At 30.0% G+C, this 27287-nt stretch overlaps 1 protein-coding gene across 11 annotated transcripts in view; it reads left to right on the forward strand.

Annotated features, from left to right (window-relative positions):
• The window catches only part of LOC145284745 (diacylglycerol kinase beta-like), a 616369-nt gene that overhangs the window by 105531 nt on the left and 483551 nt on the right, over positions 1–27287 (forward strand). For 2 of the 11 annotated variants that reach the window (XM_080133691.1, XM_080133699.1), the window contains exon 1: positions 23062–23342. The exons of 8 other annotated variants lie outside the window; for them this stretch is intronic. The gene's annotated coding sequence lies outside the window, so the exon portion shown is untranslated. Of the gene's footprint in view, positions 1–23041; positions 23343–27287 lie in introns of those variants that run through there. One more of the 11 variants, XM_080133695.1, reaches the window with a different exon arrangement.

The following is a 27287-nucleotide window of genomic DNA, read 5'->3' on the forward strand; positions in this document are numbered from 1 at the left end:
ACTGGCCCAGAGAGAGTACCGCAAAAGACACGATCGCATGGAACTCCGGATATATTGGGAGGTGTGTAAGAGGGTTGAGGTGAAGTGTGCTGAAAAATGGTTTGAGAAGGTGCCTGATGAAGTGAGAACAAGTGAGGATGGCAAGGTAGAGGTATAGTGGGACAAAAGTGTCATAACGACCAAGCAATTGGAACATAATCGTCCGGATTTGGTCGTCATTGACAAGGTCTCAAAAAACTGGCAGATTGTAGACTTCTCAGTACCCTGGGACAGGAATGTGAGAGAGAAGGAGAATGAGAAATGGAGCAATTATGCTCCATTGACCTTGGAGATAAGGCGTATACACGGGGTTAAAACACAAATAATCCCGGTCGTAGTTGGTACACTAGGAGTAGTATCAAGTTGTCTGGAAGGACAATTAAAAAAAACACAAATCCCCAATGTTTTAGGCGGCCTTCAAACCTCTGCAATTATGGATACCACCAACATCCTTAGGAAAACCCTTGATCTTTGAAGCTCTTGGTTTGGAATCCCATCCCTTTCCAGAGAGACGTTCATAAATGAAATCAGAATTCTTCTTCTTCTTGCTGGTAGAAATTGTTGATCATGCTTGCTCTACTCTTTATTTTCTCTTCTACATAAATTATCTTCTTCTCTCATTGCGATAATCGTCTTTCATTCTTGTTAGGTCGTTACATTAAGTGGCTTCACGCCTTGTCATGAGCAATTCCCGTAATTTTTTTTAATAACCCATTTAAAGTTTTTTCAGAAAATGTACATTTATTACATCTTATGTCTTCTAAATTAAATAATTCTTCCTTTTATTTACCAACTCAAAAAAAGAAAGAAAAGTGAAAGAGAATGGGGGGGGAGGTTAATGAATACATTTTGTTGCTGAAAACGGTTAATCCTAATTTTCAAAATGAAATTTCATGACTTTATCTACATTCTCAGGCAATGCCAGGACACGAGTAGGTTAATAATAATATTTTTAAAATGAAATGTTTATTTTTATTAATATTGTTGATGAATTGGCACTGCTCAATTTTTATACATTATTGTGGAAATGTTGTAAATGTATATTACAAGATTAGCCTTTAATGGATGTTAATGGATTTTTAACTTGTGAATATTAATTTCTCCTTCTGACATTCTAGGTTTCTACAGAAAGTAAAAGAGAATCTGAAGAAGGTATATTTGTGAAAGAGACATTGAAAGGATAAAATCTGCAAAGAAAATGATTTTAGTAAATATGAGTAGGTATTACTAAGCTTTTTTCCCCAGTGATTCATATAGAAATATAGAAACACAAATTAGACATTCCCATAAGAAAACTAAGAATATTTTATGCATATATAATTAATAAAAAAAAAAATGCCTACAAGGTTCAGGATAAATGAAGCCATATCCGATTTTCAAGACAGATGTTCTACTTTTCGTCTAATAAAAAAACCAGCTTGGAAATTGTTTTTCATTTTTGTTTCATACCAGTTTGTATTTGCATTTAAATTCTTTATACACTCATTTGAAATGATACGAATTGCATCAACCATTCTTCTATATTTGCTCTGTCTGTCTACGTAATCTTTTAGCTCTCCAGTAAAGTTTGTATTATTATTATTGCTGGTGGAGATCGTTGACCGTGCTTGCTCTACTCTTTATTTTCTCTTCTACACAAACACACACACACACACACACACACACACACACACACACACACACACACACTGCATATGAAGAAAACCTACTCATCTGTCTGTGGGTTTGATCACACCAATCAATGGGGCATCCACCATTGGTCACGTAAACGACAGTACTCTTTCAGCAGAGACTGGGAAAAGCCTGTCTATTTTTAGAAATAAATCAATACAACTGTTATGATTACTGGAACTTTCCCCACTTTTTTCCTCTGTTAGTATTTTTGAATGCTCCAAAATGAATGGGGGATTTTCCTAGTTCCTTCTCTTAACACACTTGGCACAAACTGTATGCATCGATTGCTAAACAGGTTTTTATGAATTTATTTCCTTTTCATTTCCTTTTCTTCTTTAAAATGGACAAATCTAATTGCTTTAGAGTCCATCATATCTTAACATATCTAGAATTTCATTTTTTTATTTGATTTGACTGTTTTTATTTGATTTGATTTTATTGTTATTTTTTTTCTTAAATATTTAATTTGCTTTTTTAGACTTATTTTATTTAGAACATTTTAATAATAAATGATTGTATCACTTACATTGCAAAATTCCTTATAAAGTAGTCATTTATGTGCTGCAGCTGTTGGTTTTCAGTTGAAATATATTTTTCTTTTCTGATTATATTTCAAAGCTAAAACGGCACATAGAAACATCAATGTATATTTGTAAATGTTTTTTCTTTAATAAAAAATTTCGTTTTGAATAACATTACCAAAATTATAATTTCTTATCGAATTTATAAGTCATTTTCTGTAATAATTTTATTTTTACATTTTTGTCTACATAACTAAAAATGTTTGAAAATAATTTTATTAAATAAGTAATATGTATACTATTACAAGTAAAATCTTAGGATTATTCTCAATTAAACACCACATTGTCAGATTATAAATTGTATTTTTAAGAAAGATTTATTCAGTTTTTAGTGGGATGATCATTAAGTGTTCAATTTGTTATGCAAATTTAACCAAAGCTGATCCTTCTGGAGTTTCTAAAGGATTTGTTAATCCTTTGAAAATGGTTGTTTAAAAAAACTCTTAAAAACAATTTATAAGATCATTAAAAAAACACACACATAAAAAAAAAAAATTACTGTTCTAATTTTTAAAAGTGTGTTCATTTTTCTAGAAATTGACATAAAATGATCTTTCTGGTTTAAATTTTGAAAAGGTTTGGTTATTTCCATTAATCACCAACTTAACAATAAAGTAAATAAAGCAACTTCAAAAACTCAATTTTTCTGCTAAATACTGAACAAGTAATTTTTTCAAATTTTCTTTAGAAAGTCTAAAATTTGATGCTAAGCAAAATAAAAATTATAGGGAGAGAGTTATATCAAATTATGTGATTTATTTTGTTTCAGAATTTTTTAGATGAAGATTTATAATTTGTATTCTTTGGATTACTGTTTTCATGTTGGATGTTATTCTCACAACATTTCAACATGATGTAACCTCCAACGTTCTTCATTACATCGTGTTGAATTCGAGAATTTATATGGAATTTTGAATGGAACCCTTTATTTAATCCATATTAAAGCTTAGTAGGATATAGAATAATTCTAGCTCCTAAAAGTGGTACATATAATCAATAAGCAACTGGTTGATGAAGTTAAAGCTAATTATATTACTTTGAAATCCTGGTGCTCCAAGACTATACTTTTATAGTTGCTGTTTTACATTGTGGGGTCTGTGTTTGTGCTGAACAATCATAATTCAGTAGTTCAAAATTGGTCACATGAGTTAATTTACTTTCCTGGATAACTCTGGGAAACCGTCAGCTAGTTTGTAATAAACATAATACGTTCATAAACACATATACAAATCAGAGAGCAAGATTATAAAACTACTTCTATATGATCCATAAGGATCATATAGAAGTAAAGAGACTTATTATTTTTAGCTATGCAAAAATTCCTTAACAGATATGTCAAAGTTTATGAATTTTTTTCACTGAACTGATATATCACAATTTATGAATTTTTGAATGAAATAAAAATAGAACAATGGTGTATATATGTATATTATCTATTTTTATGTATTTTCACTTTTAAAAAAATATCTTATCAGTTTGTTCAAGCTATATATGTGTGTGTACATTATATATTTTGGTTATATTCATATTTTTTTTATATGTGTGGATATATTTGCATACATATACATTTGTATATGTGTATTTGTATGTATATATTTATATCTATGCATGTGTATGTGTGTGTATATATAAGTATTTATAATATATTTATATATATATTTGTGATTCATAAGAATTTTAATTATATTTGATATGATTCATAAAATAAATAAAAAAATCAGTTTTTTATTTGCAGCATACAATTGTTTCAACCTACCACCAAGATATCTATAGGGTTCACTATGTATGAAGCTCGCAATGTATGGAGACCTCTTGTAAATTTCATATTCCCTGGACACTTTCTCTTTCGAGGGAAATCAGTCAACAGATGAATGCTGCTATTTTTTTATGAAGTATTTCTTGATGAAACTATCCTCAATACTTCTAAAAAAAAAAAGAAAAAGAGACTGATTTTTCTTGTTGATGTGCAAGAATTTTGTTCCTGTATATTTATAGTTTATATATTAAAATATTTTTATTGCAGCTCTAGTCTTAAACTATAGAGCTATTGGAAATACCTTGTGCTAGTAAAATTTATATTTATGATATAAATACACACACATGCACACACATACATAGTAATAATTATTTAGAAAATATTCCAGATTTCATTCCGAAACACTTTATTATTGTTTTACTCAATCCAAATATATTTTCTTGGTATATAACTTTTGTAAACTTCTGAATTATAACATTTGAAAGCTTAATCTTATTTCCAGTATCTCATATATATATATATTATGAACACTTTCAGTTGAATTAGTTAATTTAGCTCTTATGCACAGATCATCATATAATGATCAGATCACTCTGACAGACGTAAAAAAGCATTAAAAAATAAATGTTTAAATTCAACAGCATTTCTTGTAGTTAACAGTAGCCAAATGGATTAGGTCCTTGCTAATGAAGCCAGGAATGGCTTCTGTCGCTGTGTTCAAATCTATCGACTGGTGTTAATCATGAAACCATGCATTAATGATTCCTGAAAAGATGAAACACTAATGTCTGTAGGTAATTAATAATTATTATAGTAAATAATTATGTCAGCCCTTTTAAGAAACTCGTTTCTTATCGTTGAGCACTTTCAGTTTAAATAAAAATCGGTCAATTTAGCTCTTATGCTCAGATCATCATATAATGATTAGATCACTGACAGATGCTAAAAAACATTAAAAAAATAAATGTTTAAATTCAACAGCATTTCTTGCAGTTAATCGTAGCCGAATGGATTAGGTTCTTGCTAATAAAGCCAGGGATGGCTTCTGTCACCAGGTTCGAATCTATCGACTGGTGTTAATCATGACACCCTGCACTGATGATTACCAAAAGGATGAAACACTAGTATTTGTAGGTATTTAATAATTATATATATATATATATATATATATATACTATAATATTTATTAATGAAGACATTTTTTGTTATCTCTTGTGAATATTCTAATTCTTTCGGCTTTTAAATGCTTCCTTAAATCTGTCTATATTTATACTATTTATATTAGATCAATTCTTTTAGGTTCACAAAGTTTCTTACCACATTCCCCCTCCCTAGTATGATGAAAAGTTAAATGATTTTTTTAAAGAAAATGCTGAACTGAAAGAATACATTGAAATTTCAATATTTTCTTTCTAAATTATGATAGGGAAACTGCACCTCCCCCAACATAATATACTCTATAGCACCCTTAGTTTTGCAGTTAGAGATCGAGAATACTTCTATTATCTTTCTCAGCTAATTTTACATACGAATACACTTTTAGATTTATGCAGATTCTCTGACCGTTTTTCTATAGATCACACAGACATTGTGTTTATATACTACTATTACCACCACCACCCAGGAGTGTGATAAGTGAATTTATATGGATTCATTAAGTTTCAATACATACATTTATTCATTTGTTATCACGTGATTAGCTCATTAAAGATGATTGAGTGGTCTGTTAGAATAGAACGATTCGATAGAATATCAGTGACTAGTGAATATAAAGGACTAGAAAGAGGAGGTGGAAGTTTTAATAAGAAAACTATATAAAAGGTAGAGAAGAGGTCGTGCATGGAGATGAAGTGTGGAATAGTGAAATAGGTCATTTTGCAAAACTGTGTTGAAAACTGAGAATTTGTTGGATGAATAAGAATTATTGTCCAGTCATTTTGAAGAATCATAGAATTCAATTAGTCAACCCTTTTTAATCTTGCTTTTAGATCATTGGATGTGCTTTGATGACTTCATCTTATGATAATGTGACGTAAATTCCTGCCTACCCCTTTTCCTCTGAATGTTCACTCCCTAAAATCTGAGCAGAAATGATCAAGACATACGACCCATGCCATATCTCTGTCAAGCACGCTCCCCCCTCCCCCCTCTCTCTCTCTATTTGTGCCATCATCTTCCCAAAGGTAAACAGAAATGAAGTAATTGCAAAACGAACAGTGTTGGCATGAACAAACACCAGGTGCACAGAAGGCATCCTTTGGAGAAGACAAAAAGCTTTGTGTCTTATCGACTGTGCTACAATGTGAATCCACAGCATGTCAACCCCCAAATAATGTGCACCCAAGTTGATTCACCTGAAGGTGATTAAAGCAAAGGGTAAAGCTGATTACAAGTTTTGCTCTATTACAAAGAACCACAAAAGAATGTAAAACCCATATAGGAATTTCGATTGGATCTTCGGGTTAGTAATGATATGTGTACATATAGCAAAGGGATTCGAAATCGCCACAAGTAAAGATAGATGTTTCGGTCCATATTGTAAAGATAGATGCATAGACCCACGTTGTAAAGATAGATGCATAGGCCCATGTCGTAAAGATAGATGCATAGGCCCACGTCGTAAAGATAGATGCATAGGCCCACATCGTAAAGATAGATGCATAGGCTCACGTCGTAAAAATAGATGCATAGGTCCACGTCGTAAAGATAGATGCATAGGCCCATGTCGTAAAGATAGATGCATAGGCCCACGTCATAAAGATAGATGCATAGGCCCATGTCATAAAGATAGATGCATAGGCCCACGTCGTAAAGATAGATGCATAGGCTCACGTCCTAAAGATAGATGCATAGGCCCACGTCGTAAAGATAGATGCATAGGCCTACGTCGTAAAGATAGATGCATAGGCCCATGTGGTAAAGATGGATGCTTCGGCCCACGTCGTAAAGATAGATGCATAGGCCCACGTCGTAAAGATAGATGCATAGGCCCACGTTGTAAAGATAGATGCATAGGCCCACATCCTAAAGATAGATGCATAGGCCCACGTCCTAAAGATAGATGCATAGGCCCACGTCGTAAAGATAGATGCATAGGCCCATGTCGTAAAGATAGATGCATAGGCCCATGTCGTAAAGATAGATGCATAGGCCCACGTCGTAAAGATAGATGCATAGGCCCACGTCCTAAAGATAGATGCATAGGCCCATGTCGTAAAGATAGATGCATAGGCCCACGTCATAAAGATAGATGCATAGGCCCATGTCGTAAAGATAGATGCATAGGCCCACGTCGTAAAGATAGATGCATAGGCCCACGTCGTAAAGATAGATGCATAGGCCCACGTTGTAAAGATAGATGCATAGGCCCATGTCCTAAAGATAGATGCATAGGCCCATATCGTAAAGATAGATGCATAAGCCCACGTCGTAAAGATAGATGCATAGGCCCACGTCGTAAAGATAGATGCATAGGCCCACGTCATAAAGATAGATGCATAGGCCCAAGTCGTAAAGATAGATGCATAGGCCCATGTCGTAAAGATCGATTAACAGGCAACTTGAAGCTTATGTCAAGTGATGAATGCAGTCACAAAAAATATATATATATATGTGTGTGTGTGTGTGTTTCTCTGTATATTTAATGCAATTATACATCCGTGTGCATGTCTATTGACTCATATCGTCTAGTCTATATAATGATCATTTGTGTCAGGCTATTGCATCAGTGTTTTAGATATTCTAATAACAGCTAACAGGAAACATTTGTTGAACACAGTTCTTTACAAGGATGAACAGCATGAGATCAAAAGGGAACATTCATTAGTTGGTCTTGATGGGTCTGTAAAAACTGCAATGAAGATTTCTTCCTCTAAAGGAATGACAGTCGGTACTCAGGATTATATTTTATGCAATTTTATTTCCTGATGTTCCCCATCTCAGAGTTGCACACACTTTCTTATTATTTCTACCTTTTCTAATGCTTCTGTGAACTTCAAGAGACCAAAATCTCTTCCAATCCAATTCCCGTCTGCTCTCTAACTCTGTCTGCTTATCTCTATTTATAAGAACTATTGCTTCATTTGTTAAAGCTATCACAGGTCAATCTTAGTGTTATTGTTGATTATAAGTTATTGTTAATGAAACTAAAATTCCAAATCTATTTTATTACATAAATATATGTAATATTTTATTGTTTATGAAATTAAATACCAAACTCTTTCATTAAGAGTTGATTATATAATGTTAAATTGAATTTTGTCAAAAGTTCTTAATGCTGCAATATTTTAAGTTATAAATTTATTATATTTTTTACTAGAATATATTGTCTTTTACTTTTCTAAACTTAATCTTAACCATATTACTTTTCATGCTCGCATTTTTCTATGTAATCCATAATTTTTCCATGCTTTGCTTTGTAATAATATGTTTTTGTGCGTTCAAAATCATCTTACATTACCCGCAGGAATCGTTACCTTACACTGATGATTGCATAAGCATGAAACACTGGTGTGTGTACGTCTAAATTAAAAATTATCATGTAAATATTAAAATAACCTTCATCAATTTAAATTTTAAATAATGAATTCAGAAACAAACAGATAGCAGTAAGTAAATTATATTTAAATAAATCGTGAGAAACAGTTACAAATTCAAATTAATAATAAATTCATAGAAATTCCTTTCTACTTATCTAGGCCACGCTCAACTAGATTAATATGCTTGATTAACAATATTAACATTAAAACGTGACATGAGTGCAAGAGCCTTCTACTTATGTAGGCCATGCTTGACTAGATAAAAACACTTGATCAACAATGTTAACATTACGTGACAATAGTGGAATGGCTTTCTACTTATGTAGGCCACACTCGACTAAGTTATACTTGATAAACAGAATTAACATTACAACGTGACAATAGTGGAACGGCCTTCTACGTAAGTAGGCCACATTCGACTAATTTATTATGCTTGATATAAACGTGAACATTACAACATGACATTAATGGAATGGCCTTGTACTTATGTAGGCCACTCTGTGCTAGGTTATTACGCTTGATCAACAATGTTAACATTACAACGTTACAATAGTAAAACGGCCTTCTACTTATGTAGGTCACGCTTGACTAAGTTAATTTGCCACTTTTCTACAAATCCAGGGGAACTTTTCTTTTTTTATTTATATCTTGTTATGTCATCATCTCTGCCGTTCCCAGTTGATTGGAGGTAGTGTAACGGATTTGGTTGCTATGGTAACAATCAATCAGAAAAAAACGTCTCTCTGTTCCTTACAGACTCTTAGAACTTTTGAACACCAGTAATTTGATCATAACTTTTGTTTTACTGAACGAAAGTTAAAAAAAATTATTTTTCAAAATATAGCTGAAAGAGTCACCTCTGAACTGTAACGATAGTCCGAAATTGAGTTTCAAAATGAGTGAGCGGTGAAGCTTTAAAGTAGTTCTAAATGAATAAGACTAATATATATGATGATAAAATACACAATATATCATAAAATTAAATGCTGTAAACACTAAATATATGAAAAAGACAAAATGGAAAACAAATTAAACACAGGAAGAAATCAACAATCATCTTCAGAAAAGCAAAGATCTTATATTTATTGAATAATGGCAAAACATCGGGAAAAAGAAGACACACTGCAGAATGTTTTTGGCATATGCGTAACTATTTGAAAACTTATGCAGTGTGACAAAGAAGTTACAATGGGAAAAGAGGAAAGAAAGTAAAAAGAAAAATAAATGGAAACAGATGAAATCCAGTAAAAAAAAATGGTACTTTAATCGGAATTGGAGTTTGTTATGCAGTGACAAAATATATTGCATTGTTTAAGTACGATTTTTGCCAAATGTTTGGTTAAAGAATAAGATCCGAGTTTAAGGTTTATGTAAAGACTAGCAAGGCTAAAAAAAAAAAAAAAATTAGCTGCAGTAGCTAGGCTCGAACCTGTAATGAAAAGGAGAAAAAGAAAATGAAAAAAAGCAAACCGTTTAGCCCCTGCGCCCACCACAACAAACCAGTAAGCAAACTCAGTCTAAAGTGAAAATAATTCAGTTTTAAAAAAGTAAAATGTGTTTTAAAAGGAAAAAAATCGCATAAGCTTTGAAATCAGAAAAATGTTATGGCAAATAAAGTTTTAAATGTTAAAACTTAAAAAAAAACCTGTTTAAAAAAAGACCACTATTACGTGTCCTCAAATGTGAAAACTAAAACTTATGATGCAACCTCTGCCCATGACGCTGTCAGCGAAATAACGTTTTTTTTTTTATTATTTAAACCAATTCAAGAAAGAATACCGGACGTGCATACGTAGTTTTCAAAGTCGTTTAAAAATGTTGTTTAAATGTGTACTTCCATACGAAAGAATTGACCGTTTTTTTTTTTTCTAATTCTCACATATCCGACCAAGACATCGCTCTTTCAGATGGTATCGATCTCGACCCGGTCTGATAAGTATGTCAAAAGTTTTAGTAAGACATACGAACATACACACTAACAGACGTTTGAGATTTATATTATAGAAAATGAAGAAAAAAAGATGGCGATGACAGAAGGATTACAGCACTTTTGATGCCTTGGAGAGAGAGGATTTAGTTTTGAGGAGAGTGCAGTTTATAAAGTCAAAATTATGGGTAAAGCGTTCCTGCATATGACTGGTGCATTACTGAGGTAGTTGTGTTTGAAGTTTTATTTATGTTCGTAAATGCCGGATTTTATAATTCTGATGTAAAACATCAGACATGAGACACATTTTATTTTGTAAATAATAGGTAGGGAAAAAGTGTCCTTAAGGTACAGGTGGGGACAGTGTTGAGTAAATTCTTAATTATTTTAGAAGTTGATGCCACTGTTTTTTATATTAAATTTGAATTGTTTTTGTAAGGAAATAGATAAGCAGTTCTCAATGAGAAATATGTAAGATTTATTTTTGTCAATTTTGTTGTGTTAGTCTGATTTGTGTTGCAAATATTAAAAGCTCCATGTTTAACACTATGGAGTAAAAAATGATATTTTTTAAGCTTTGTAAGTGCTCTCAATATAGGTTTGTTCACTGTGAAGATAAGTGGGGCTGCAAATTCTAAGAGCCCTGAGGAATGAGCTTATGATATATATTAGTAAATTCTAAAAAGTATGACAATTAAGCTACACAAAATAATCTGTGCTAAATCCCTTTAAGGACTCATCAGGTTAAAATGCACAAGATTCATGTTACTGGTTGTTACGTGGTGTAATGCATGGCAAAGAATACATAAAACCCGATTCTTTCCTATTTCAGTCACCTGAATTCTTTAGATTGCAATGGGAATCTTTTTTTTTTTTTTAATTAAATCATGTTTTATTAATATATATACATACTTAAACAAACATTGAACATCAGAGTGTTTTTCTTAATCGTCTTTTTTGTAATTTCTCTATTTTTTGTATGGTCGTCTTAATATCATCGAATTTGTGTTAGAAAGTTCCATAGTCGTGTTCGTCCATCTGTTTTTTTGTTGTTTTTTTGCAAGTACTTTCAACTGATTTTCTTCAGTCGTCAGATTGTTTTTGATCACTGTTTCATTTAAAATCTGGATACTTTATATACTTCAGTTCAAATTACATTTAAATTACTTCGAACAGTGAAGTGTCTTGCATGCATGTATAAAAAATATGTTTTTAATATGTTAAGAACGTGGCTAAAATAAAGTTACAATGGTTTAAAAGTGTGATTTACAAAATGGCATGGAAGTTAGATTTTTTTTTTTATATTTAATTAATTTATAAATTTACATTACAACATATATATAGATATACATATGTAACTATATGTGCATGCACGCACACACACACACACACACACACACACACACACATTAGATGGTTACGTACCCAGGCACTTTAAAATGTTATTACTATTTTCAAAATTTACATTGTAGCTAGTTCATCATAATAGCAAGCTACCACACCTGAACATCCTTCCTTAGATACATAAAAACTGTATTCCATTAAGGCCTATTGTCAGTGCTCGAGGTTCAGCATGCTATCTGTTGAGCTTATTCCTGGTAAATATAATCACCCGAATCATAGGCAAATCCCTATCGTATGTCAAGAATTCAGCTTACTTTGTTGAAATAATCAACAATACTTGCCTTCATTCCAACCAAATGGTGAGTCTGTTCACGAAAGTACACTCTGATGAGACTCTGACAGTGGTATGGAACAAGCTGCCTTAAATACTTCATTGAAAGAATGCACTTGAATCCCAATATGTGTGATATATACAGGGTGACCCCCCCCCAAAAAACGGGCCCCAACTCTAATTAGGCCCCGTTTTTTAGTGTTTTGTCCAAATGAAATGAAATTTTGGTCATAACTATTTTATTATATTCAAAACATCACATCAAAACACTAGGGTCTTTGGCCTTTTTTTCTCCGTTCTACAGCATATGTTCTAGATGACCTCCATTTAGCTTTTGTTATTTTTTGGGTATGTATTAACAGAAAGAAGGTCTGGCAAATGGATTATCAAGGCTGTAGTATATGGAATAATTTATAGAAAATAGCTCAAACGACTTTTTAATCAAATTTTATTTTTTTTTACTATAATATTAATATATATACATTTTACTAATTATTTATTAAAAACAAACAAACAAAAAAAAAAACGTGAAATCTTAAGTAGTGTGCTTGTAGTATTAGCGTGAATGAGAACTCTAGCTATGATTACCATATACCCAAAGATACAATGACGAGGATGACCAAAGACTCCCCCCCAATTTTTGAGTGGTCTTGTGCCTAATTTTTTATTTTGTAAAATTTTCTATGAAATAAAAAAATATAAAAATAAGAAGTATATGTGGATTGCTTCACAAGGAAGAAGCTCGAACATGACTGGACAACCAGGTGAAATAAAGTCGTATGCTTATGTCTTTGTTTGTTCACAAGTATAGTAATACATACAAAAGTATACATACAAAAGGCATACTTTTCCACAAATTAATTTTAATACCGAAAACAAACTTTTTACACTTTTATTCCATCAGCCCTATATATATATATATATATATATATACTATTTATTCAAAGAAAATCTACATTACAGAAGTAAGCTAATTTACATATTACATTAAGGAAAATCTATTTTAATAATTAGCTCCTTGTCGTTTACGATTTATAGTAACAGAATTGTTTTATGTGGGAGTATTATTTTTTGTTTAATTTATTTTTAATTTAATTTATTTTTTAATTATTTGTTAAAGCCGATACAACCTTCGTTTAAAAAATGGATGTAAGTTTTTATTAAAAGCTGCAACAACAATTGACTGGAGAGACCTGGTGATAAAAGGATTTTTTTTACTACGGCAAATTAATTAAAATTTTTACCTCCCCTTTTTACAAAAAATAATGAAAAGGTAAACAAAAAATTAATTTTTATTTCTGTTAACATTTAATCCTTCTGTGCGGAGACTGCCGGAATTCTCTCGGAGAAGTGTTTGTTTAAAGATTCGATTAATAGTAAATGCATAAATATAATTTACACCAAACAAAAAAAATAGAGATCTGTCTACACTGACACAGCATTTACTAAAAGTTATTTTCCTGTGCGGATAATTTTATTTCCACAAAAAACAAATAAAAATAATTTGTCAACTTTTACTGTCTAAATTTTATTTACACACACATACACACAAAATCTAATAATTTGAAAAAGAATCTGTATTAAATATATCGTCTTTACATTGGACATATTTCTACGCGTTTTTTTTTTAAATTATATATAATGTAATTGTATTCCATATATATATATATATATATATATATATATACACACACACACATATATAGACATATATACGCACATAATATGATTAGGTTATCAAAGCGTTTACCTTCAATAAGCAAAACTGATCAAGATAGAAAAAGCTCAACAGTGTTAAGAGGAGCAATTAAATATATTAAATAAAAGAGGCCTAATTATAGCCTAAAGAGGTTTCTTTTTCTCTTTTACTTTTCCTTATTGTTCTGATGATATAGTAAAGTTTTTAAGCTTTTTTTTTTTGATGATATAGTAATTTTTCTGGTATTTTTCTGAAGATATAGTAAAGTTTTTAAGCTTTTTTTTTATAACTGTAATTCCTCATCTTTTATTATATATATATATATATATATATATATATATATATATATATATATATATATATATATATATATATATATATAGTAGTATTTCAGCCCGGCGTTGTCCAAGTGTTTGGAGGTGTATGTTCAGTAAAAAAAAAAAAAAAGTGGAAAGTGGTAGTAGGAAAACAGGCTCGAACCTGTACCGTGAAGGAGGAAAAGAATGGGGAAAAAAAACGTGACATCTTTGCTGTTACGACCACCGCCAAATCAGAAGTGATGTAGGTTTAAATTAAGGTTAGACAATCGAAAAGAGGGGATGACTTTCGACAATATCGGCGAAAAAAGCTCCCTGTAGAAAAGTGCCCTGTTGAAGGTGAAGAAATTAATGTTTTTAGCCAATTTTTCGATATTTGTCGTCTGAAAGGTTGAGCTTAAAAACGATACTGATCTTATGAAAATCCGTCGCCTCTGTCGAAAGTTTTAGGCAGACATGCAAACATACATACATACATACATTTATATATTAGTAGCTCAAATTTTTTACCTAAACCGATTAAAAAGCTTGACCTATTTCTGAATACCCTCTATGTAAAATTTCAAATGTTTAGACCAGAAATTGTCTAAGTAATTTGGTAGAGACCGCAGCGGTCAATTTTTAAAAAAATTTGACCCCTATTATGACCCCTTAACATTTAGTGTTTTGGGCTCAAATCAAGTTATTAAGTTAGATCCATGTCCAAGGAACCTATATCTAAAACTTCAAGTGTTTAGACCCAAAATTGGCAGAGGAGTTTGGTAGAGTTCTAAAAGGGCAAATCGTTGAACCTTGACCCTTTAATAGCCAAATTTCTGTCCGAAAACCGATTACAAAGATTTTCCCAAATCTCAGTAACCTGTATATCAAATTTCGAGTCTGTAGACTGAAAATTGACAGAGATATTGTGTAAGGAAATGTACACAGACAGATACTTTCATTTTTATAAGTATACTAGCATTTCAACCGGCATTGCCCGGGTGTTTGAAGGTGTATGTTGAGCATATATATATATATATATATATATATATATATATATATATATATATATAGTCTTTGAAGTTTTTAACCCTTAAAACTATACAAAAAAATATATATATATCTATAATATAAAGCTGAACGTCTGTCTTTGTGTCTGGTCACAAATAGGCTCCTATATGATTGACTATTATAGAAAACTGATCACATATAATGATAGAAGATGTATCGAGACACAGGAATGGGTATGTTTGATCTGGCATAATGATGATTCATTAAAATTGTGGGGGTCTGCGTACGCGCCTGGTCCACAAAGTATGGAAATAAAAAATTTAAAAAATAAAAGAAGCGTTTACAAGTGTTTTTGATATAGATTTACATAATAATACTTTGATAACTTAAATAGGGATGGTATAATAAAATTGTGGGGTCTGAGTTCGCGCCTGGCCTCCATAGAATGGAAATAAGCACAAACTTTAATAAAGACTTTTCATATCTATCTATGTAAGTATACTTTGATAATTATGTTTCAGTTTGCAGAAATATGGTATAATAAAATTATGGGATGTTCGTTCGCGCCTGACCTCCATAGAATGGAAATATGTCACAAAGTTTAACAAGGTTCTTTTAATATAGATCCACAGAATATTGTGATTTTGGTAGTTTGGTAGAAAAGTAACTTATCTTACCTTTGATAATATTTGTTATACATTTGTTTTTTGACAACTTTTTCGAATCTATGTGTACAGTAATACAAACCCAATAAAAACACTAAATATTATCCAGTTAGGTAGAAAAGTAACTTATTTTGCCTTTGAAAACATTTACTTGTTATATATTTGTTTTTGTTGACAACTTTTTCAAATCTTTGTGCAAGTACAAACCCAAAGGGGGTATTTTTCTGTCTATTTTTATTTTTGGTACTGCGCTATTTTAAAATAGTTTTTCCAAGTTAAATTTAAATTTCACTATATCTTTTTCTTTTTTTTTTGGTATTTTTTTTTACATTCGGTCCACCTCCACAATTTTCTTTAAAATGACTACTTTTAAAGGGTTTTGACTATGCTGAATAAGAAAATCTCATTTAAAATTTGCAGAGGCAAGTAGTTTTCGAGATATAAAGACCTGTACTATGCACTATAATTCACTGGCGACCATGACTAAACACCCCCCAACCTCCCCATATAAACTTTTTTGGAATAAACACCCCTAACCTCTCCATGTTAAAAACGACTTTTGGAAGGAACATCCCCAACCTACCCATGTTAAAAAATGAAGAGGCGGACCTAATGTGAAAATTTACCTTTTTCTTTTTTAATAAATTGTTAGTTGAAAGCACAGAAGGCAGATTTGCCGTTTAGTTGCACAAATATCCTCAAACCAGGTAATCACTAAAAGGGACTCTTAAAGGTCGACACCGGTATCGAGCAAAAGTTTGTTTACATGTTTTACAAACTTTAAATGGGTAAAATATAAGCACATAATTATTGAAAATGTGATCATGTGATTAAAATTTAATTTAAATTAACCATGTTGTTCAACAAATTAAAAAAATATAATGCAAGATGAAGTTTTAAAATGATTAAATGTTTTAATTTATTTAAAATTAAAAAAACATTGCCCAATAAAAATGAAATTTTGGGTACTTATGTATTTTTGGTGCTGTGCTGAAATAATAACGTTATTATTTTGAAAGCCATTCTTAATGAGGAGATGAGGGTGTTTTATAACTATTCTGTGCTTCCACCTTACAATTTAAAAAAAAAAAGAAGATATTGTGAAACTTGAATTTAAACTGAAAAAAAACAAACTATAAAAATAGCACGGTAGCATCTGCCATCGTATACGTCCGAGAACAATATCTACTGTAAAATAAAACCAAAATTTGGTGCTTATGCGTTTTTGATAGCATGCTATTTTTAAATAGTTTTTTCAGGTTAAATTAAAGTTTCAAGATATATTTTTTTTTAAACTGTAAGGTGTAAGCACAGAATAGTTACAAAACATCCTCCCTATGTTAAGAATGGCTTTCAAAATAATAACATTATTATTTCAGCACAGTGACAACAATACACAGTACACAAAATTTTATTTTTATTGTTCAATGTTTTTAATGTTAAATTATAAAATAAAACATATTTAATCATTGTGATACTTCATCTGGCACTATTTTTTAAATTTGTTGAACAACGTGGTTAATTTAAATTAAATTTTAATCACATGATCATATTTTCAATAATTATGTGATTATATTTTACCCATTTAACGTTTGTAAAACGTAAAAAAAACCTTCTGCTCAATACCGGTGTTGACTTTTAAGCGTCCCTTTTAGTGATTACCTGGTTTGATGATATTTGTACAACTAAACGGCAAATCTGCCAAAACTTTTCTTTATTTCACCTAACAATTTCTTTAATAAAGAAAAAGCATTCATATTTTCTCATATAAAAACTTCTGTAAAAAAAAAGAAAAATAGTGTACTTTCAATTTTGTTAAAGTTTTCTTGAAAAAACAAAACAAAAAAAACTTTAACCTAACAATTTACGGTAAAAAGAAAAAGCAAAAACAAAACAATCGAATCTTAATCGCATTTTTTTTTCAAGTTAAATTCAACTTTCACAATATCTTTTTTTTTTTCATAATTTCACGATATCTTTTTTTTGTAACAATAAATTGTTTTCTTTAATCATAAATTGTTAGTTGAAAGCACAGAATAGTTACAAAACACCCCCCTCTCCATGGTAGGAATGGCTGAGAAAAACAAATAAAATTATAAAAAAACACATTATTTCAGCATGTTACCAAAATGCATATGTACCATGAATTTTCTTCGAAAAAAAACAAAACTGTACTTTCACCTAACCATTTATAGTTTTAATAATAAAAAAGTTCATATTTTCTTATATAGAAACAACTGTTTAAAAAAAACCGTGTGCTGTCAATTTTGTTAAAAAATGATTTTTACGACAAAGATGGTTTTGTTAAGGTTTTTTGACTTTTATGTTTCAACTCAAAATGCACCTTCTGGCGAGCAATTTGTTTTAAATTAAAAAAATTGGGAAATGAATTTTAAATTTTAAAAATAGAGGATATTTTTTTTTTCACTCATCAATTAGTCGTCAAATCGTGGTGCATGAATTGAAATCACTACTGGAAGTAAAAATCGAATAGTCACACAGAATCGACTTATGAAAAATATTTTTATTTTATTTAATTTATAATTTGAATTATTGATTTAGTTTAATAACATAAAAACATCCCTCGACTGTCTGAAAATTTCAATTGAATTGGTAATGTAGACGTATCGTTTTATTGATAACGAATGAACCAAGAATTAGATTTATATATATATATATATATATATATATATAGGTATACCGAGTGTCCTACTATATTGCTCCAGAGTTTATTTCAGAAATAAAACAAAACAAAGCAGTATTAAAAGATGTGATCAACGTATTTCTATTAAAAATTATTTCTTTATCTCTCATTATCCTGGAATTGATTTCTTTATAAAATCAAGTTTATGTACCACTTTCAAGCAAAATATAATGAATAAACAAAAACAATTTCATAATTGAGCAGTAAAAAATATTTTTTTAAATAGCCATGGGGGCCTCCAAATCGCAACCAAAATGGCTGAATTCAAAGTGTATCCAAGGCACTACTAAAACTAAGTTTCTATCCCTCTAGAAGAAAGAAATGTATTTCTATTGATCCGTTTGCCATAATTTTGGCAATTATACTAATTTGAACATAATAGGTAAGTAGGTAGTGTTTTCACCTGAAATGCTTTGGTTTAAAAGATCACAAATCTACAGAAGCATCTCATATTTTCTTGTAATTATTTTTCTATTAATTCATTTTCCATAATGTTTTGAATTTATACTAACTTTGAATTGATACTAATAATAATGTTTTCACCTGAAATGTGTTGGTGTAAAAAAATTTGTAAGGTATACAATAATTTTCCTGTAATTATTTTTCTATTGATACATCTATATATGATATTTTGATTGCAGAAATTCCCCTCTGGACAGATGCCATATGCAATTTTTTTATGTTTAAACTGTTACCAAACATCTTATGTAACTTTTGCACGCCGTTACAGACACATTTATTTATTATAATAAAATCTCACATTACATCCTACGAGCGCCATCATCATGACCGACAACATAATTAGCTGAAGTGGTTCATATTTTTCCTTCTACCCCACAAGTACTCCCACTACCCCAGTGAAGACCGGGTAAAAATATATACAGTATAACTATATTGCCATGACACCCTGATTAGCTGCATCATACACTGATAAACATACAATTATCTTTACACTTCCCTATTCGAAAATAATGTTTTCTCCCCACTTACATTCTGGGTATTTTCATTGGCTGAAAACGTAAAAATCTGTTATTCTGGTTTACACATTCATACTAAAAACAAACACTTTGCATCTTCACCAACATTGCCTCTACCTCTACACAAATCAACATTTTCCTGAATATTAAACCAAATAAAAAGATGCTAAAAGATGTCTATTCTGAAAGCCATTCTTAACATAGGAATGTTGCCGGTGACCAGTCTGAAAGCCATTCTTAACATGAGGAGGTTGGGGGTGGTTATTCCAAAAACCTTTCTTAACATGAGGAGATTGATTGTTAGGTAACAAAAACAACCATACTTTTAATTTTTCTACGAGAGGAGACTGACATGTGTTTCCATCGGGCAATGCCGGTTAGCGGGCCCTGCAAGTTTTTCATAACTTTTTAAATTTATAACAATAAGTACATAACAATGTTTACACCTGAAATATGTCGGTTTAAAATATCCTTAATCTACACAAACACCCTACGGTTTTCTTTTAATATTGTTTCTATTGACTCATTTACCATAACATTTGTGATTTATACTAATTTCCTCATGACCTGAAAGTACGTAATAATGTTTCGTCTGAAATGCATAGGTTTAAAAGATTCCCAATCTACACAAATACACCCTATTTTGTCCTTGTAATTATTTTTCGACTGATTTATTTTCCATAAATTAAAATTTTTTTTTGCTAAGTTCGACATGACACCTAACATACATAATAATGATTTCATTTTCTCGGGGAATCAGAGACAGAGTTTTTTCGATCTGCTTTCTCTTACTCTCCAAAACAATCTTTTCAAAAGTTGCATTCCACGAATGGTTCTGTGACGTGGCGATCCACATCGCGCCATGTCAATGATTGCTCTGCCTGTTCGACCCGTCTTGTTTTATGACACTTTTTTTTAATAAACAAACAACCTGCCTATGCTAATAACTTCCAATCTAAAAACACTGAGCCCTATTTCTAATTATATATATTGCACTAGCCACAACTGACAGTTCTTCTACGGTCAGCCTATTATACAACACACATATATACATACATATATGCATACATATATGCATATATATAATTATGTTATCAAAGAGTTTCATCATCCCAACACACACACTTAAAAGTGTGTGTGTACACAAGTATTTTTAGTTGGTTATTCCAGCACTCTTGTGTTGTTCACCATCCATTATAGTTTATCTACAAGCGATACAATTTGTGAATCAATGCTTATGAATTAAGCATATTGCTAAGTCTAAACTTTAGTGTTCTCATATTTTTTATTGAGTTACTCTTTTTTATGCCCCAGTACTCCTACCACAGCACTCATTATTTTTGATAATGATTTCATGAAACTATAAGACTTTGTGAATATCAACTATCGAGCAGAGTTAAAACATTTTTATATATTCTTTTTTATTTATCTGTTTGTACATGTTTGCCACTCCTAAATCTTTTTTCATTACTGCTAAAGAAGACAATTTTGTACTTATATTCTAACATGAACCACAGACACACGATATGTATGTACTTAAATCGGCCTACTTACTGTTAAACATACAAGACCTTTTGTGCCTCAGTCCAGATACAAAAAGAGGTTTACTTATAGTTATGCAGGTTCTTTTCAGTAGCAGTTTCACAGGTATATGTCCGTACATGTGTTTAATTCTTAACCAAAATACTTGGAAACTATCACTTGTAAAGGACACTTCCATCTGAAATGGCTAATCAGGCACGCTTTGACATGAATGCAAACATGCGTCTCTATATGCATACTAGCATATTCACATGGATCTACCAGTATTCGTCATCGCCACTGATTTTATTCTTTGATTACTCTCTCACTACTACTACTACTACTACTACTACTACTACTACTTACTACTACTGTCACAGTTAATAAATGTTATGGGTTACGCATCGTTGCTAGTGTAATATAAGTCCTCCACCTCCCAATACCTTAGCATGTCATATAAACTAATCATATCCATTGCATCATTGACTGACCATCTCTTTCTGATGGCAAAGTATGGATAATATCAGCAACAAAAACTTTATTATTTTTAATTACATAACTTTTTCAGCAGTTATTAAACAATAATATAATTAAAATATAAATGGAAAAATTCAATTGATAGAAAATATTATTTTTAATTACATAACTTTTTCAGCAGTTATTAAACAATAATATAATTAAAATATAAATGGAAAAATTCAATTGATAGAAAATATTATTTTTAATTACATAACTTTTTCAGCAGTTATTAAACAATAATATAATTAAAATATAAATGGAAAAATTCAATTGATAGAAAATATTATTTTTAATTACATAACTTTTTCAGCAGTTATTAAACAATAATATAATTAAAATATAAATGGAAAAATTCAATTGATAGAAAATATTATTTTTAATTACATAACTTTTTCAGCAGTTATTAAACAATAATATAATTAAAATATAAATGGAAAAATTCAATTGATAGAAAATATTATTTTTAATTACATAACTTTTTCAGCACTTATTAAACAATAATATAATTAAAATATAAATGGAAAAATTCAATTGATAGAAAATATTATTTTTAATTACATAACTTTTTCAGCACTTATTAAACAATAATATAATTAAAATATAAATGGAAAAATTCAATTGATAGAAAATATTATTTTTAATTACATAACTTTTTCAGCAGTTATTAAACAATAATATAATTAAAATATAAATGGAAAAATTCAATTATAGAAAATATTATTTTTAAAAGTAATTTTTTAAACATGTTTTTAAAAAATGCATGTCTAAATTTAAATAAGTTCAATGGTCCAAAATGAAAGGGTCCTGGTTTCTTATAAAGGTAAGAGTTGCAGGTTGTTTTACCATTTGGAAAACAATTTTCTTTACAATTATTACAGGAAAATCATAAATATAGAAAAATATACACCACACATATTATAAAATTCTGCTTTTGATTTTTCTAGATGTAGTTTTACAAGTTTACTTCATCATTTGAACTTTCTAATTTTTTTTAGATAAATGAAATATATTTTAATAATCTCTATTAGACACATTTCAATATGATAATTCATATTCAATTGATATAAATTATTTCTCCTAATTATGAATATGTATATGTATACATACATGTGTGTGTGTGTACATGTGTGTATATACATATGTGTGTGTATATACATATGTATGTATATATTATTATTATTATTATTATTATTATTATATAACAATAAAAATTATTGAATGAACATGTTTTGTTTTTACATATAATGACTAAATATTAATAGAAACTCATGTATTGTCTGTTGTAACAAGTTTCTCCCATATTTTGTATTTCCTTTTTATTTATGACTTTTCTCCCTCTTTTTTCCTGTGCTATTCATTTCTCTTTTTCCTTTATCTCATTTTCCTCATACTTTGTTGCTGTCACATCCAGTCTCTTCATTTTCTTTATTCTTTGCCTCTTTCCATTGCTATTAATACTACTACTAGTTTTGTTTTCTTGCTTTCCTCCGACTACAACATCATAATAATGACTCTGATCACCACTTTGGTTTTGCTTCTCTATGGCCATTTCTGTCAAATCTGACCCGATTATGAAATGAAAAGTGTCTGCTTTAACCGTGTGGACAGTGTCTTTTGTTAAGATGTTTTAAAAAATCTGCAATCCTGTTTCTCTCTCTAATAATGCTGCTATCACACACACATTGCCTGTGCAAACATTGGATACTCAACAAGCTGCCACATAATCTAATGCTGCTGTGTTGGTCAGCTGCCGACCAAAGGTAAATTGCCCATACGTTTCCATTCCGTTCTATCCACTATGCGTTGACTTTCACAAGAAAAACTTCTCTGTCGTCACGCACATTGAATGAAATCTTGGCTAAAAATGGAAAAATTAGGGAAAGTAAAATATCATTATTTACACCACCCCACCCCTCATCGCCCGAGTACATACAACTTTTCAACTCTACAAGAGTTTATTGTCTCTGTTAATAAAAAATAGGTTGGGGGTCGATGTAATCACGTCCCCATCTGTGCCCTCCCCACCCAAGTTCCTTTCCTCCTTCCTTGGCTGCTTTCACTTTCATTTTTATATATTTTAATATTTTATATTCTTAACAAGTATAACAATAAAAATGAACAATTCTTCATATGAATTTATTTTTTTGTAAATATTGCAGATTATCATTAGTAATTAATATTAATTGATTTTTGCTTTTAATGTTTGTTACATATCACAATGTTGGGACAAAAATGAAACGGTGAAATGGATTGTACAAAAAAATGTATAAAATTTGATTAACTAGTTTCCTTTAAAATGTATTGGAGCATTCTTATTGTTACACATGCTAATATTTTCTATATGGCTTTACTCTATATGGTGTCTATGGGTGCATGTATACAATTGAGAGAGAAAGGGTTAACCCTAACCCCAACCCATCTTTTTGCATCTTCCTCCTTTATTCTTATCATGTTTTACTCTCATTAATATGTCATATTATAGTCTCTTTTATTTTTGGTTTTAATTATTTCTTGCATTCATTAATTCTTTTAATAACTTTTTTCTTTCAGTCTCTCTGTCCTATCATCCATTGCAGATGGTTTTTGCCATATCAGCAAAAGCTACAAAATCCTATAGTGTGCGTATATTATACACATCGTTGTTTAAAAGTTTTATAAGGTAGTATTTTTATGAAAGATTTAGTCTGTATTTGGGGAACACTATAAAAAATATTTTTCTGATTATTGGCTAATCTTTTTTTTTTTAATATTTTTATCGATTTATTTTCAAAGTTTGTGAATTTATTAAAAAAATATAATTGAAACATTTTCAGTTTAATAATATCAATTTCTGTTTAGAAATGTAATTCAGTTTTAAAAACCACACACTGAAATTAATTTTATAGTTGTTATATATCAAATTAATATAAGATAAACTTTACATTAAAAATCCAATTCTATTTTGTTACTACCTATTCACATATATACTGAGGATATGACCTGAATTCCTAATTTGCTTGAATAAATCTGTTCTGATTTAAATTTTTAGATATTTTTCATTAATTTTAACTGTTATAGTCTTATTATATCTATTATTCGTTCTTATTTCCTGTTTAAGGATTGAATAATAACTATGAGCAGCAAATAATGTGATACAGTACGATTATTTGTTATTCATGTTTTCTCAGTACAGATAATGTAGAAACTTAGTTATTATTCACAGAAAATACAAAGTTCTACTTTGTTATCACTATAAGAAGTTGACTTCGGTTTCCACTATTTTGTTGTGCTACAACTTATTCATTAACATTTAAATCATTTTAACTTCATCAGTGATAATTCTGATTTAAGGCTAAAAAGATTTCATATTCTGAAGTGTTTTTTTTTTTAATAAAAAAAAACTCCGAAGTTCGTATAAATTATGTCTGTTTATATAAAACCACCCTATATAAAGTTTTCAAGTATTGACACTCTTTTCAACATGAAACAGCTGTTTATTTGTTTTGAATTGGGTCTTATCAGGCCACATTAACTTTCATTTTTCAATAAATTCTGAAGTAAATCATCTTTTTATTGATTATAAATTAAAAAAGAAAAATAAATAAATTGTTGTTCATACAATGGACATCACATATCATAAGTAGTTGTTATGAATCCTATATAAGATGTGTTTAGTTTTAGTGATACAGCCTCCAATTGAACAAGTGAATTGAAATAGCGTTTTAGTAACAACCAAGTAAAATGTTTTTAGTTTTATGTAGTATCATTTACTGCTTTAACAAGATTAACATTTTTCAAGTTTTTTTTTATCTTTTTTAATAAGTGTACATTAATTAATATTATTTCTATGATTTTCATTATTTGAGAATGACTAATTTTTTGTAAATTGTTTTACATGTATTTTGAAAGCCACTGTGTGCAATAATTTATCTAATGTTACTTAATTCTTTCTAAAAAATTAAGTTAGATTAAGAAATTCATTAAACTTGATAAATTCTTTCATAAGATAATTTATTGTGATAAAGGCGTTCATATTTTATCAAGGAAAAATGTATATTAGTTATTTTTTAATAGTAAAAATTTTTACGTAAAAATAGTATTTAATATTAAAAATAGAGCAGTTATAATCATAATAATTATAGGTGTACTAGAATATTGCAAATGGTTTTTCTATTAGATTTTTCAAGCCGAACAAAATTTGAAATCTCAATCGATTCAAAATGATATTGATCCTTTTCATTAACTTATATTGGAGAGTACATATTGTCTTATTTTTAAAATGATATCTACATAATGATTCTCTACATCTTCACAAATGATTGCTATTGCATCAAAATTCTACCATCTCTTTTTCATCTTTGACATCATTTTAGACCATCTATAGATCTGCACAGCTAATAGATGAGCGTTATAGTTTCCACAGAAAAATTGATAGTGCTACCTTATGAAATCTGATTTTTGTGTTTTTTTTGTCCGGAGCTATTTCTAAAAACCTTATTCCACATCCTGTAGATTGTTTCACCATGGTTTTGAGAAATATTTGGTTTTCTTGTTCTTTCTTGCATCTTCAGGTATCTAGTCTTGGATAGAAGCATACATTGACAGAAGTCACATATCCAGTTTTTAATGTTTACCTCTCAATTTGAGATATCAACCTTCTAGGATTGATATGCCTTCTTCCCAGCTATGTGTATCAATTGTCAGTGTTTAAAATTTTTTTCTTATATCTTTTTCGGTTCATGTTGAGGACACTTTCTTGAACTGATTTCACCATAAAATAGTAGTGTCCTATCCAGCACATTTGATAAAATGTTACAAGAGACTCTGCTTTTACAAGAATTGTAATGTGCTGCTTAGCAATTTTATCATGTAGCTTAGATATTTCTACTGAAAACAATCAATTTGCTATGTTTGGTGACAAACGTGTGTGTGTGTGTGTGTGTATATTTCAAATAAATATTAGCAATTATTTTTATACCTACAGACACTAGTGTTTCATGCTTACACGATCATCAATGTATGAAGTGATAATTACTGCTGGTCAGGAGGTTTGAACACAGTCACAAAACCATCCGCGATTTCATAGGCTAGCACTTTACCTCAACGTCAATGGCAATTAACACTGGAATTGAAGGAAATTTGTGCCTATAAATACCATATTAGTGGCGATTCATAGCAAACATTTGGACAGTATTCAAAACTCGGAAGTTGAAATGTTACATTTGCGCTAAAGTTCACCTTATATATATACTATTAATATATTATATCTATCCATATCTACACATATCCACATACACACACAACGAGATTAGAAAGATTTTTATGAAGCCATCGTATTGATTTCAAAGTTAATTATGCACAACACAGAAGGAGAGATACTCCTTACAGATATGGCTTGAATTTTAACCTGGTGATTTGGGACTTTTTTACTCTCTCCAATACCAATTGAATGATTTTGCACTCTTCAACATGCTTTAACAACCTCAATACATAAGATTTTTAAAATTATCAGACAAGTGTCCCTACTGAAACATTGACCAATGTAGCAAAAAATATATATGATACACTTGGGAGCAAAATGATGTATTTTTGTTTTATTGATGTAAGCCATGTCATAAATATAATTTTTGCTGTAAAGAATTACTAGAAACTGAAGGTTTCTATAGTCTTTGTATTTTAACTGCATAACTAAAAACCTTTCATGGATGTCTTAAATCGAAAATGTA

The sequence above is a fragment of the Euprymna scolopes genome, chromosome 9 (assembly GCF_053919585.1).
Source record: "Euprymna scolopes isolate OS-2025 chromosome 9, ASM5391958v1, whole genome shotgun sequence".
Lineage (NCBI taxonomy): Eukaryota > Metazoa > Mollusca > Cephalopoda > Sepiida > Sepiolidae > Euprymna > Euprymna scolopes.